Source organism: Odocoileus virginianus, chromosome 1 (genome assembly GCF_023699985.2).
Source record: "Odocoileus virginianus isolate 20LAN1187 ecotype Illinois chromosome 1, Ovbor_1.2, whole genome shotgun sequence".
NCBI lineage: Eukaryota > Metazoa > Chordata > Mammalia > Artiodactyla > Cervidae > Odocoileus > Odocoileus virginianus.
Genome location: NC_069674.1, coordinates 26,773,414 through 26,788,695, shown reverse-complemented (window position 1 = coordinate 26,788,695; position 15,282 = coordinate 26,773,414). Strand labels below are relative to the sequence as shown.

Below are 15,282 nucleotides of genomic sequence, written 5' to 3'. Positions count from 1 at the left end.
TGACCTGCCTCTTGAGAAACCTGTATACAGGTCAAGAAGCAACAGTTAGAACTGGACATGGAACAATAGACTGGTTCCAAATAGGAAAAGGAGTATGTCAAGGCTCTATATTATCACTCTGCTTATTTAACTTATATGCAGAGTACATCATGAGAAACGCTGGATTGGATGAAGCACAAGCTGGAATCAAGTTTGCCAGGAGAAACATCAATAATCTCAGATATGCAGATGGACACCACCCTTATGGCAGAAAGTGAAGAAGAACTAAAGAGCCTCTTGATGAAAGTGAAAGAAGAGAGTGAAAAGGTTGGCTTAAAGCTCAACATTCAGAAAACTAAGATCATGGCATCTGGTCCCACTACTTTATGGCAAATAAATGGGGAAACAGTGGAAACAGTGGCTGACTTAATTTTGGGGGGATCCAAAATCACTGCAGATGGTGACTGCAGCCATGTAATTAAAAGATGCTTACTCCTTGGAAGGAAAGTTATCACCAATCTAGACAGCATATTAAAAAGCAAAGACATTACTTTGCCAACAAAGGTCCATCTAATCAAGGCTATGGTTTTTCCAGTATTCATATATGGATGTGAGAGTTGGACTATAAAGAAAGCTGAGTGCCGAAGAATTGGTACTTTTGAACTGTGGTGTTGGAGAGGACTCTTTCGAGTCCCTTGGACTGCAAGGAGATCCAATCAGTCCATCCTAAAGGAGATCAGTCCTGAATATTCATTGGAAGGACTGGTGTTGAAGCTGAAACTCCAATACTTTGGCCACCTAATGTGAAGAGCTGACTCATTTGAAAAGACCCTGATGCTGGGAAAGATTGAAGGAAGGAGGAGAAGGGGATGACAGAGGATGAGATGATTGGATGGCATCACCAACTCAATGAATATGAGTTTGGGTAAACTCCAGGAGTTGGTGATGGACAGGGAGGTCTGGCGTGCTGTGGTCCATGGAGTCGCAAAGAGTCGGACACGACTGAGTGATTGAACTGAACTGAGGCACGCTTTACTCTAGTCTACAGGAGAGAGACCTTGGAATATCACTCAATCAGCATTTTCCTCGATATCTAATTATTACCAGCTCCTTTTTTTCTACCTGCTAAAATCTCCCTAATCCAGCCTACTGTTAATGCCTTAGTTCTAGCCCTCCTAAGCTTGCACCTGGGTCATAAATAGACTAGTTATCTAAAAAATTCCCTGCTTCTGTGCCCACCGAGCCAATCATTTAGCCTTGACTGAACAATCAGAAGAGCTATCCTCCTAGTGAACAAATCTTAGCATGGCTTACAAACTAGTTTGTGTGATGCTAGTTTGTTTCACACACAAACTATTTCACAATTCAGTTTTGCACAGTTTATCATGTTTTGTGTCCTTACTCCTTCTCTGCTCTTTCCCACTCCCCCTGCTCCTATTCACACACGTACATATCACATCACATTAACCCTAACCTCCTCACAACTCCCCAAACACATAGTCTGCTTTAAAGACCTTTGAAACGACACTGTATTTTATTCCTAATGTATTTTATAAATATTTATTATGTGTACTACCTTCTTGGTAAAATATGAATCATGTCTTAGTCTTCATTGTATTTACCTCCTTGATAAATATGCATCAAGGTGAAATTGATTCTAACAGACAAATCAAAGTAATAGATAGCCAATAAATAAATTATGAATATTTAAGTATCCTTTAAATGATAAAGATGTCACTTCAATTTCATTTAACATTATTGAGATTTGTGATCAAAAGTTTGAAGAGACGACACGTCAGACTTTAGTTCACACAATGCAAAAGCACATATAAATATGTAAATATGTTGAAGGATGGAAAAGATCTTTCTAGATATGACTCCAAAGGCAGACATCAATTGAGAAAGCGGTGACTGCTTTTCTAATTAAAAAATAGTTCTATAGCAGGGCTGATCAATGTAATATTCAGCATTGATAGAAATGTCCTCTGGTCACACTGTCCAATGCAGTACCCATTAGTCACATAGGTACAGGAAACTACAAATTTAACTAAGGAGACTGCAAGTCTTAATTTTATTCCATTTTATTCCATTTAACTACAGTTCAAATTACTTTTAAATTTAATAGTCACTTACAGCTAAATGGTTGCTATTTTGGACAACATGAATCTATAGGTTCAAATAAAATCTTGTAGAAAGAAAATAAAAATGTAAACCACAAAACTGAAAGAATGAGAAACATATCTGTTGATTGAATAAATACATCATATCCTTAAATCATTTGTACATATTGGTAAAAAAAAATTCCCTTGTTTTTATCTATTTTACATATAGTAGCTTGTATCTACTAATCTCAAACTCCTAATTTATCCCTCCACCACCCTCTTTCTCCTTTGGTAACTATTTGTTTTCTCTGTCTGTGAGTCAACTTCTGTTTCATAAAAAAGTTCATTTTGGTCATAGTTTAGATTCTACATATAAGTGATATCACATGGTATTTGTCTTTCTCTTTCTGACTTACTTCACTTAGTATGATAATCTCTAACTCCATCCATATTGCTGCAAATGGCATTATTTCATTCTTTTTAATGACCAAGTTATATTCCATTGTGTTTATATATATATGTGGGTGTGTGTCACATATTCTTCATCCATTCATATAAGTGAATCACTTAGCTGTACACCAGAAATTAACACAACACTGTGAATTGACTAATAAATAAGTTGTTAGAAAGGAAAAAAAAATCCCTATTGGAAAAATAAGATAGTTACAGACAATATAGAAAAGGAGAAATAAAAATGGCCAATAAGTATATGAAAGGTATTCACCAGGCCCTAGTTATCAGAGAAATATGAATTGTAACAATATACTGATTCTAATTCCTCCCTATCAATCCCACCTTATCTTCACCCCATTCGCATTAGTCAGACTTGAGTCTATCCATTTTACTCTCTTTTAACATCATTCTCTTCCTTGATCAATTATTTTGTGGCACCCACCTGGCAAAACACTCAGTCTTGGATAAATTCAGCAACCCACAGCCTGGACTACAGAAAACACCAAAGAAAGCTATACCACTGCTGAGATGGTAGAACCACGGGTTTGCAATCTGACCAGCAACTTCTCAGCACTCCTCACCCACACTGCATGGCCTTTTCCAGCTCTCTGCTTTTCTCTACACTGGCCGTCCTGAAATCCTTCTACTGTCTCAAACTTCCAAACCCCCTTCCTATTTTACAAAGAAATGGAAAACCACTGAGAAGAATCTTCTCAGTGCTATCCAGCCAGGAACCTATTCATTTCCTACCGTTCTACTTATTCTTTATCATATATTCTCTATGTATTCTTTATCCCTTCTCAGGTCCAAGTCTATATTCCATCCATATTCTGGAGTCCACCCTCTATTCCTTATTTTTCTTGACTTGCCTATGTCTCCCCATCTAAGGAACATTTAAGCATACCTAATTTTTCTCCATTTTCAAAGAGAATACGGAACGCTGACAGGAAATCAGCTTCAAATCCTAGTTCTGCCCCCTTCCTGCTGTGTGATCATGCTTAATTCATTCACGTCCCCTTTTTCCCATCTAGACACAAAGAATCACAACAACAAAACAGCACCATTTCCTCTGAGGCATAGTAATGAAACATCAAGTGAAAAATTTCCACAAGGCTCTTATAAAATATTATAGATAATTTTCACCCTATTGCCAATTTTGAATCCTCCTTGGCCTCATATTCTTTCCAGGTATCATCACCCATCCCTCCCCTCCTCTTCAGAGCAAAACTTAAAAAGTCTTTTTCAGAACTCATTTTAGACTTAGAGAAAAATTGTAGAACTAGTACAGAAAGTTTCCATATAGCCCTACCCAGGTTTCCCTAATGTTAACCATATTGCATAAATCATGGCACAAAGACCAAAACAAGGACATGCTCATTGGTGTCATTTTCCTTTGTCTACTCTAGCCATGACCTAACCGATTAATAAACAAAGAGTTAATCGGTTATTTTGTAGAATGCCCTTCAGCTGGGGTTTGTCTGATATTTTCTCAGCATTGCAATTTGAAAAAATGTCACAATTTTAGCAAGACTACCAAAGATCTGATTTTGTGTCCTTCTCAGGATATCACATCAAGATATTCATGATAGCAATATGTAAAGCAAAACTTCTTATAAGAATTGTCTCCTCTCTGTGACCTAAGTTCATCCTTTTTCTTTTGGTTCTGATTCCCTCTTCAGTGGCTTCCTAACCACCAAGGTACTGAAATGGCTCTTATCAAGGACACCAACAGCTCTGTAGTTGTTCAGTTTAAAAGAAACGTCTTGGTCCTTTACCCCTGGACCACATGGCAGCCTCAACACTACTGAGTTGAGTCTCTTCTTCTGACACGTATGTTCAGCTGCAACACCACACTGGCCTGATTTATCACTCACCTTTCTCAGTGTTTTCTCACTCCCCTTCCATGGCACTTATTCTCATAACCTACCTCAAAATGTTAGTGCTTATTTCTAACTCTGCACTCTCCTGAAGATGAGCTCACGTCCTTCCACTCTGCCATCTTGTTTGTCTAAAAAGCAGGTCAAGAAGCAACAGTTAGAACCAGACATGGAACAATGGACTGGTTCCAAATTGGGAAAGAAACACATCAAGGCTGTATATCATCACCCTGCTTATTTAACTTATATGCAGAGTACATCATGAGAAATGCCAAACTGGATGAAGCACAAGCTGGAATCAAGACTGCAGGGAGAAATATCAACAACCTCAGATATGCAGATGACACCACCCTTATGGCAGAAAGTGAAGAACTAAAGAGCCTCTTGATGAAAGTGAAAGAGGAGAGTGAAAAAGCTGGCTTAAACCTCAACATTCAAAAAACTAAGATCATGGCATCTGGTCCCATCACTTCATGGCAAATAGATGGGGAAACAATGGAAACAATAACAGACTTTATTTTCTTGGTCTCCAAAATCACTGCAGATGGTGAAGGCAGCCATGAAATTAAAAAATGCTTGCTCCTTGGAAGAAAAGTTATGACCAACCTAGACAGCATATTAAAAAGCAGAGACATTACTTTGCCAACAAAGGTCTGTCTAGTCAAAGCCATGGTTTTTCCAGTAGTCAGTCATATATGGACAGGAGAGTTGGACCATAAGGAAAGCTGAGCACCGAAGAATTGATGCTTTTGAACTGTGGTGTTGGAGAAGACTCTTGAGAGTCACTTGGACTGCAAGGAGATCCAACCAGTCCATCCTAAAGGAGATCAATCCTAAATATTCATTGGAAGGACCAATACTGAAGCTCTAATACTTTGGCCACCTGATGTGAAGAACTGACTCATTGGAAAGGACCCTGATGCTGGGAAAGATTGCAGGCAGAAGGAGAAAGGGACAACAGAGGATGAGATAGTTGGATGGCATCACTGACTCAATGGACCTGAGTTTGAGCAAGCTCCGGGAGTTGGTGATGGACAGGGAAGCCTGGTGTGCTGCAGCCCACAGGGTCGCAAAGAATCAGACACGACTGAGTGACTGAACTGAGCTGCACTATTCTGGCACAATTGTAGCTCCATGTCTGGTGTTACTGGCCACCCATGTTACAGACAAAAATCACATCTAACCTTCAACACATTTCTATCTTCCAATTTTTATACTCATATACACATGTGCATTCCAAACATCCCCATCAACTATCTCATAGGAATCATAAACTGAACATATCCTCCAAACAATCCAACCAGAGGTCTCAGGTTTCACCTTGTGAAATAAAACCTATTGTACATTTCAGGATCCCCTACTGAGCTACTATAGTTATAATCTCAGCAAAGTAAATAGTAGGTCAAGAATGTCATCTGTTTTTTGAAAGGACAGATTTTTATTTTATTAACGCAGTCCAAAATTGCATTAGACTTTGTGGTGGCCATATCACATAATTGACACATATTGAGCTGACTAAAGAAGAAAAAACCCCAGGTTTCTTTATAAATATATTGCTTTAGCTGTTTTTCTCCCAGTCCCATAGTCGTACAGATAAAATTTAAGACACACTATGTCAGACAGCTGAATTTAGCCCATCACTCAAGACTGATATATTCTGGGACCCAAGCATAGTAATTTAATTATTTTTTGAATCAACATACTCTGAGCAAGCACTAAAATTTTGTAGGTGTTGAGGTACTACAGTGGAACACACTGCTAGTTGACATCTCAATCCCTTCTCTCTTCTTCCACAGGATTGCAGGTTAATCTGTGTTCCTGGCTACCAGCTAGATGCAACATTATCCAACAGAAATGCTACAGGAGCCACAAATATGATTTTAGATTTTTTTATTGGCCACATTAAATGAAGTAAAGAGGTGAAATTCATTTTAATAACATATATTAATTAGATATATCTTAATTATATCTCCAATATATCCAAAATGCTATCATGTCAACATGCAATTAATATAAAACATCTTGAGATAGCATGCTTTCTTTTTACATTCTGAGTTTTTGATATTGACATGTATATTACATGTAACACTACATCTCAATTCTGACCAGGCACATTGCAAGGGCTCAACAGCCTCATGGGGCCACAGCTACTGTACAGAATAGTTGAAAGGTGAAGAGACTACATTTCCCTATAAGGTGTAGCCCTGTTCTTGTCAACATAATGTGAATGGAAGCTACACTTGCAATTTAACAGCTTCATTTCCTTAAAAGAAAACAACTTGTATTTTGGAGACTCTGATATAGACGCTTAACTTTAATCCAAAGAATACAAGAGCTGAACAAGCAACTGCTTCCCAGGTCCTGAGTTTGCCATACCACCCATCTGCAAATGGGATGACATGTCTTTTATTTATCCTCATCTTAAACATGGGATCCAAACACAGTCCAAAAGGAAAAAAACAAAAATAAAAAGGACAGAGCTCTGCCACATACAACTGGGGACTTACATACACAGGCTATCAGTTCAGTTCAGTCTCTCAGTCGTGTCTGACTCTTTGCGACTCCATGAATCACAGTACACCAGGCCTCCCTGTCCATCACAAACTCCCAGAGTTTACTCAAACTCATGCCCATCAAGTCGGTGATGCCATCCAGCCATCTCATCCTCCGTCATCCCCTTCTCCTCCTGCCCCTAATCCCTCCCAGCATCAGGGTCTTTTCCAATGAGTCAACTCTTCACATGAGGTAGCCAAAGTATTGGAGTTTCAGCTTCAGCATCAGTCTTTCCAATGAACATCCAGGACTGATCTCCTTTAGGATGGACTGGTTGGATCTCCTTGCAGTCCAAGGGACTCTCAAGAGTCTTCTCAAACACCACAGTTCTAAAGCATCAATTTTTCGGTGCCTAGCTTTCTTCACAGTGCAAATCTCACATACATACATGACCACTGGATAAACCATAGCCTTGACCAGATGGACCTTTGTTGGCAAAGTAATGTCTCTGCTTTTTAATATGCTATCTAGGTTGGTCATAACTTTCCTTCCAAGGAGTAAGCGTCTTTTAATTTCATGGCTGCCTTCACCATCTGCAGTGATTTTGGAGCCCCAAAAAATAAAGTCTGACATTATTTCCACTGTCTCCCCATCTATTTCCCATGAGGTGATGGGACCAGATGCCATGATCTTAGTTTTCTGAATGTTAAGCTTTAAGCCAACTTTATCACTCTCCTCTTTCACTTTCATCAAGAGGCTTTTTAGTTCCTCTTCACTTTCTGCCATAAGGATGGTGTCATCTGCATACCTGAAGTTATTGATATTTCTCCCAGCAATCTTAATTCCAGCTTGTGCTTCTTCCAGCCCAGCATTTCTCATGATGTACTCTGTATATAAGTTAAATAAGCAGGATGACAATATACAGCCTTGGCATACTCCTTTTCCTATTTAATCAGTCTGTTGTTCCATGTCCAGTTCTAACTGTTGCTTCCTGACCTGCATACAGGTTTCTCAAGAGGCAGGTCAGGTGGTCTGATATGCCCATCACTTTCAGAATTTTCCACAGTTTATTAATAATAAAATAGAGCTGTAACACTGATTTATCTAAGAACTATAACACAGTACTTTCAAGACCTGAGAGCTATAACACAGTCTGTCCAAGACCCAAGAGTTGTAACACACCAAGGGGGTTTTAATGTCCATCACTCAAAATCTTCATTGTGATGAGACAAAGAACCAAGAAGCATACACTCGCCTGACATCTACGGTGCCGTGACTCCGGTTTAACCTGGCTGAAACAACCTCGGCGTGGAAGAGGCCAAGCGCAGCAGGAGCCCAGCTCAGCGAAGCTCCCGAGGAACGCAAAGAAAACCCAGCACACAGGCTATAGCCATCCATTAATCAGAAGGCCTCCAGTACAATCATCAACTAGTTACTCATTTTATTGTATTTGGAGAACTCTAGGTTAGAAGCACTGTCCTACCAATATGGCTGAGAGAATTGAAGATTTGTTTGCCCCCATAGCCACTCCAGCACATCTCTTGACTCTCCAGGGCTTAATCTGCTACCCATCAAGGAGTCATTTCATAGAAACTCCTTGACAATGTTTTCTGCATCACATCATACCTCTGTCTCACCTAGGGAAGAGTGATAATGACTAAAGGATTGGTTCACTGCCATGACTACTTACAGCAGGGTGGAGATTAACCAAGACGACTAGGGGTTTCATCAATAGTGGTTGGTAGGTTTCTGGGAATTCTAGACAGATATATTTATATCCTGTGTGTGTGTGTGTGTGTGTGTGTGAGTGTGTGTGTGTGTGTAGCAGGGAGCGGGGAACACAAAAGGAAATCTGTCTTAAATCTCTATTTGCATAAGAAAAGCATTTTTATTTTTAGATTGCATGTCACAAATCATTAAAGCAGGATTTCTAAAAAAAAAAATTTGATTCATTTTTACATAAGATGAAAGGAAGTTTTCATATTGAAAATATCATCACTGTGATTGTTACTCTTTCCCAGATTGGGGTGGCCAGGGCTCCTCCCTCAGTGGGTCACTGCATATTCTCCAATGACAGACAGTCTGGATGAACTAATAGCAAGGGGATGTTGTAGAATTTGTTTCAATTGTGGCTTTAGCATTGTGTTATGAATAAAAAATATTTATATATATAAATCACAAGTGGGTATGAAGAAAGAAGAAGCCAAAGAACAAGTCAATAATTTAAAAATGCTTGACTCCAAAAGTTCATTGATCCACTTCCCAGGAAGTCATTACTGTCTTATGACAGCACCTCTCTCCCTCACCTCCTGTGTGCTTGATTGGGAGAAGGGTGCTTTGCCATGGGAAGGACTCTGCTTGTTGGCAGGCCACTGTGTCCCACTAACGGACTGCATCTGGACAGACTGTAGCTCATTCTCTGATGTCCTATTTGGCATGTCACAATAATGATTGCCAGTGGTACCTGCCCCAAACCCATAGTATTCTTTATGCAATACAGCTTGAGATATCAGTGCAAGTATCTTTTTTAGCAAGAACTGAAATATAAGGTTTTTATTAGTTTCTTTACCATCTTGGTTAGTGACTAAGAAATATTTTGAAATATATTTCTTTATTCATGACTTAGCAGTCCCATTATATTGTATCCTCCTTTCTTAATCCACATGTAGTAAAGTTACAGAAGACAACAAATGAGCACTAGGAATGGAGTCATAAAAATCTCTGTACCACAGCAATCTGTCTAGGAGCCCCCTCTTCCCCACAAGACTAGTTTAAAAACAGTGGAACTTGGGAAGATCACATGGGCAGCCTTCATGTCCATTGCTATATCAGAGTTTAGAAAGCAATTAAGCAAGCATGACCTTCTTCAAAATGTACAAGTTACTATGAGGCATTATTATTTTCTCTATTACTGTCATTACTCTTGACTAATAAAAAGGAAACCTAAGGTTTAGAGACATTAAACAACTGGCCCAGAGTCGCAAAGCTAATAAGTGACAAATTACCGGATTCCTCAATTGAAGTCCAAAGTTTTCACCACAAATGGCCTTAGAATATGGCAAAACAGCTATGCTTCCAGAAGTGTATTTAAATGCTGTTACAAGACCTGGTAAAATGAGAGAATCATACCAAGAACAGATTCTGAATTTGTACCTTTACGTAACAACTTAGAAAATGGAAACAGCATTGATAAAAAAAATTAAAACTTAGAAACAGTTACCCACAAATGAAGTGTCCATAGATAAAATAGTCCCTTGTGTGTTATATTATATTTGAATGGTTGAATTTCTTTTCTATTTCATTTTAAGAGTTTCCATCTCTGGGAGTTTAGTAGACTAGATGCCTTTTCCCTTGGCAGGGAACAAAGCCATTTCAGTAAGTATAATAGACTTGCAAAACTGTACAAGTTAATGTCCAAGCATGTGCTGTGTGCCCACTATGTGCCAAAAGCCCAGGGAACCTCAAGATTGGGGCAGAGTCATGTCAAATCTAGATCATTGCTTCTCTTTTGTCCAGGAGCTTGGACACATACACCATGCGTGCTAAGTCACTTCAATCGTGTCTGAATCTTTGGGACCCCATGGACTGTAGCCTGCCAGGCTCCTCTGTCCATTGGATTCTTCAGGCAAGAATACTGCAGTGGGTTGCCATGCCCTCCTCCAGGGGATCTTCCCGACTTAGGGATAGAAGCTGTGTCTTCTGCGTTGCAGGCGGATTCTTTACCATTGAGTCACTGGGTAATCCCTAACGCTAAGCCTAATTCCAAAATAAGGCCAAAGTGAATGGATCAGATTGCTGGTTTACTCAGGTCTGTGATCTGTCAGGACAGTGCTTCACACTGGAAGGGATAATTATTGTAGCAAATCTCATAAAGCAAAGAATGGACAGTCAAACATTTTTCACTTATCATAATTTATAATGCAATTTCCTTGAATATATTTGTTGCTATTGTTCAGTCACTAAGTTGTGTCCAACCTTTTGCAACCCCATGTACTGTAGTCTACCAGGTTCCTCTGTCCATGGGAGTTTCCAAGCAAGAATACTGGAGTAAGTTGCCATTTCCTTCTCCAGGGGATATTCCTAGACCACAGATCAAACTGTGTCACCTGTATTGGCAGGCAGACTCTTTACCCTTGAGCCACTTGGAAAGCCCTTGAATATATTTAGGCTGTTCTTAAACTTACTTATATACATAGTATCTAAACTCAATTTCCATTCAGTGAAAGCAAAAAGAAATGTTATATACAATCAAACATGATAAAGCTGAGTTGGGATAACAACTCATTTTTTTCTTAACTTACAATTAAATAGTTTACCTACATTTTAATTTTTTACCTTAGATTTATATGTTATGTAATCAAGTATAGTCCTGATATTAACTAAGAAGCTATTCAGTAGAAAATCTTTAGTATAAAGGAAGGACAGCAAAGTGGCTGCAGAATTTAATTTTCCAAACCATGTGACCATCATTTCCAACAAAACTTAGGAAGAAACAAGGCCTTTTAATATTTTCATTTTAGAGAAAATACTCATCCATTAGTTGTCTTTCTCTAGCATTGTATGCTGGTTCCCTAGCTAATGGTAATAATCAAGCATTAAAAGCTACAGCATACGCTGAATGGCTTCATCACCCCATAAATCATATTTACTCCCATTTGTTAACATGCTGTTTTAATTTCAGAAAATTCAATGTAAGTTCATGAATTTTGCAGAATGTCAAAAAAAGATATGATTTTGTATTGAAGACTAAAGGGATGTTGTTAATTTTAATGCATACTGGGAGGTCACATGACAGTTTCAAATTTAATGGTAAAGCAAATTCAGTTAACTCTGCAGAAACATAAGGAGTCTTACACAGTCTCTTGGCTAGCCAAGGGCAGACTAGGAATCAGGAAATTTAAGAGTTTAAATCCAACACTGAGACGTGCTTTGAAAACTTTTCTGCACTAAATGCAGCTTGTGCGGAGCACTTTGAGGGGGCAATGACAGAGGAGTAGGAAGATACCTGATAACAGACAATAGTCACCACAATAGAAAAACTGAGGCAACATCTCTATGCAAGAACTCATCTCCAAGTAATCATTCTTTGTACCCTACCTCTTCATTCTCATCCTGAGATATGATGAGAGACTACCTTTTATGTCTAGATATGGGAAGTTTTCCCTAGAACATGGACTGTCTTAGTCTGCTTGGGCTACTGTAACAAAATACTAATGGATGGGTGACTTAAACAACAGACCTTTATTTCTCACAGTTCTGGAGACTAGGAAGTCAGCGATCAGGTTTCCAGCATGGGCTGGGTTCTGGTGAGGGATTGCAGATGGCTGCCCTCTTGCTATATGCTCATGTGAAGGACAGAGGAAGCTCTGGTGTCTGTCCCTCTTACCTGGGCACTAACCCCATTATGAGGGGTTTCCCAGGTGGTGCTAGTGGTAAAGAACCCGCCTGCCAGTGCAGAGGACATAAGAGACGCAGGTTTAATCCCTGGTTTGGGAAGATCCCCTGGAGGAGGGGATGAGACCTCCAACCTAATAACCCCATCTAAACCTAAAGTTACAAAAGTTAGAAAGTTAAGTCGCTCAGTCGTGTCTGACTCTTTGCAACCCTGTGGACTGTCGCCCACCAGGCTCCTCTGTCCATGGGATTCTCCAGGCAAGAGTACTGGAGTGGGTTGCCATTTCCCTTTCCAGGGGATCTTCCCGACCCAGGGATCGAACCCAGGTCTCCTGCATTGCAGGCAGAAGCTTTAACCTCTGAGCCACCAGGGAAGCAACAAACACCCCCTTCCTAATACCATCACAGAGAGCTATGGCTACAACATGAAATTGAGCGGGACAAACACTCAGTCCATAATACTGGTCATCAAACTTCAGGGTGCCCACAAACCACTTGCAGAAATATAGGAAAAATGCAGAGGACCAGTCCTCCAACACTTGAGATTCTGATTCATTCTGTCTGGGAGATGGTTGGGAAATACTTTCAAAAACCATCAAGGGAATTCTATTGCAAAATTCTACAGGCCAAAGTGTGAGAGATCTGCCCTAGATCTGCTTTATGAAGAAGGGATGGCTCACAAGTCCCTGTGCCACACCTGGAGGACTGAAAGAAGTACTCAGAGATCAAACTGTCCAGTGAATGGTAACAGCCAGAACAAGGCAGTACCAATAGAAGGCCATCTACACAAATGTCAGCAAAGTGGTGCTAAGTAATGTATATCTGAGTAATGTAGATATACTCACTGCCCAATCCCCACTCGCACTGTCATTACCATGACCTTTGAAAAACTATTTTTGAGCAAAATATAGATAAAAAAGGAAAATCCTGGATGTATCCTCATATCTAACCTAAAGGTGAGTTTTTAAGATGGATTTCCAAAGGGGAAGCCGAAGGCACCTGACTGTCAATTGGGGAATACATTGGTATATAAGCCAATGGACTCAGTCTGGCCAAAAGAGCACATCCTGAGCAAGGAGGCATCTCCCTGATAGTGTAACATCAAGGGAAGGACTTTGGAAAGAGAAACAATAACAGTAAGAGCTTTTTGAGACTATGCTTAAATACGTACAACATTTTTAATTTATTGATTCAATTTGTCTTCTCCGTAAAACATGAAGGGAAACCTATGGTCATAAATGGTTCAAATCAACAAACAAACCAAAAAAATTCAGAAAAAAGTCATAAGGAGAACTGATAATTCAGTAGTATGAAAGATAATGCAGGAGAGTCAACTTTAAAAAGTCTTAATGGACTTTTTTTTAATGCTCTGATAGAATTGAGTGCTGAGGCTTACATCTTAAAATACTGAAATCATAAGTTCAACAGCTTCCAAGTATCTCACAATACAGATAGTCTGATGATTTTTAAAACTATTACTGTTCATAGGCATAAGAGGGAAAAACCAAGAGGAAAAGAATAATACTAAGAAAATCATAGTTGCTTTTAGTGTGTGAGCATATTTACCAATAAAAGTTCAAATCGTTCTTCAAAAGTGAAAATAAGAAACTACGGATGTTTGAAATTTTTAAAAAATGAATGGCTTCACAGTGCTGGTTATTATTAAATTATTTATATACTGGATTTACTCAAACTATGTTTTAGTAAGAGAACAAGCAAGTAAAAAATGAAGTCTAATTTCTGTAGATTACTCTTCTTGAGGACTTCTCAGCAGGCACAACCGTAAAGAATCCACTTGCCAGTGCAGGACGTGCAAGACACATGGGTTTGATCCCTGCGTCAAGATCCCCTGGAGCAGAAAATGGCAACCCACTCCAGTACTCTTGCCTGGAAAATTCCATGGACAGAGGAGCCTGGCAGGCTACAGTCCATGGAGCTGCAAAGAGTTGGACACGACTGAGCAATTGCGCACACATGGACACATCCCTCTTTAAAAGTAAAGACCTCCCTGATACCAACTTAAATTGCCCCTGCACGCATGCTCAGTTGCCTCAGTATGGCCGACTCTCTGCGACCCTATGGACCATGGCCCGACAGTCTCCTCTGTCCATGGGATTCTCCAGGCAAGAATCCTGCAGTGGGTTGCTACTTTCTCCTCCTGGGGGGTCTTCCTGACCCAGGGATCAAACCTGCGTCCCTTATGACTCCTGCGTTGGTGGCATATTCTTTACCACTAGAGTGCCTGGAAAGTCTCAAAATTGCATCTATTTCGCAAGAAATATTTCAGGTTAAAAGTAGGGCTCAGGAAATATAATAAAATCAATTAGCCATGTTCCATATGCCTAGGAACTTGTTATCTCTGGCACATTGTAGAGAATGTTTATAATGAAAAAAAAATGTTTATAATGATATATGACTAACTCGTTGAAATGAAGTTGAATAGTAATATCTTTTAAAAAATCCTTTTTTTTTTTTTTTTTTGGAAATGTGAAGTTTCCAAACATTCAGATTTATTACAGATTTGGTCTCAGGTGATTTGTAAGTACTGATCTCAAAATGCCATTTGGTACAGAAACAGATTCCCTAGGGAAAACAAAAATGATCACATCTATGTGTCCTAAACGCCACCCCCAAAATTTTAGAAAATTCACTCGAAAGACAGAGTCTAGGTTGTTATAAAGCAAACAACTTCAATGTGATTACTTTTCTATGTTTTAAAACATACACATAAACTCACCTAAGAAAGGGTTGGGCCATCTTTAAGGCCAAAGACTTGTTTAACAATTAGATACAGCCTGCTAAGACTGATAAATGAGTATGGAGGCAAGAGAAAAAGTTGACAATCAGTCAGGGCATTATCCCATGTCTTAAAAAATTTTCCTCTTCTGTCAACACATTTCATTTTGATTCAAAGTACTATGCAACCACTTGTTTAAAACAATGAAGAACTTACATCAAAATTCAAGCTGAATTCCATATAATTG

At 39.2% G+C, this 15,282-nt stretch overlaps 1 protein-coding gene across 4 annotated transcripts in view; it reads right to left on the bottom strand.

Moving 5' to 3' along the window:
- Positions 1-15,282, bottom strand: part of GRM8 (glutamate metabotropic receptor 8) — an 846,721-nt gene that overhangs the window by 398,980 nt on the left and 432,459 nt on the right. The window lies entirely within an intron of this gene.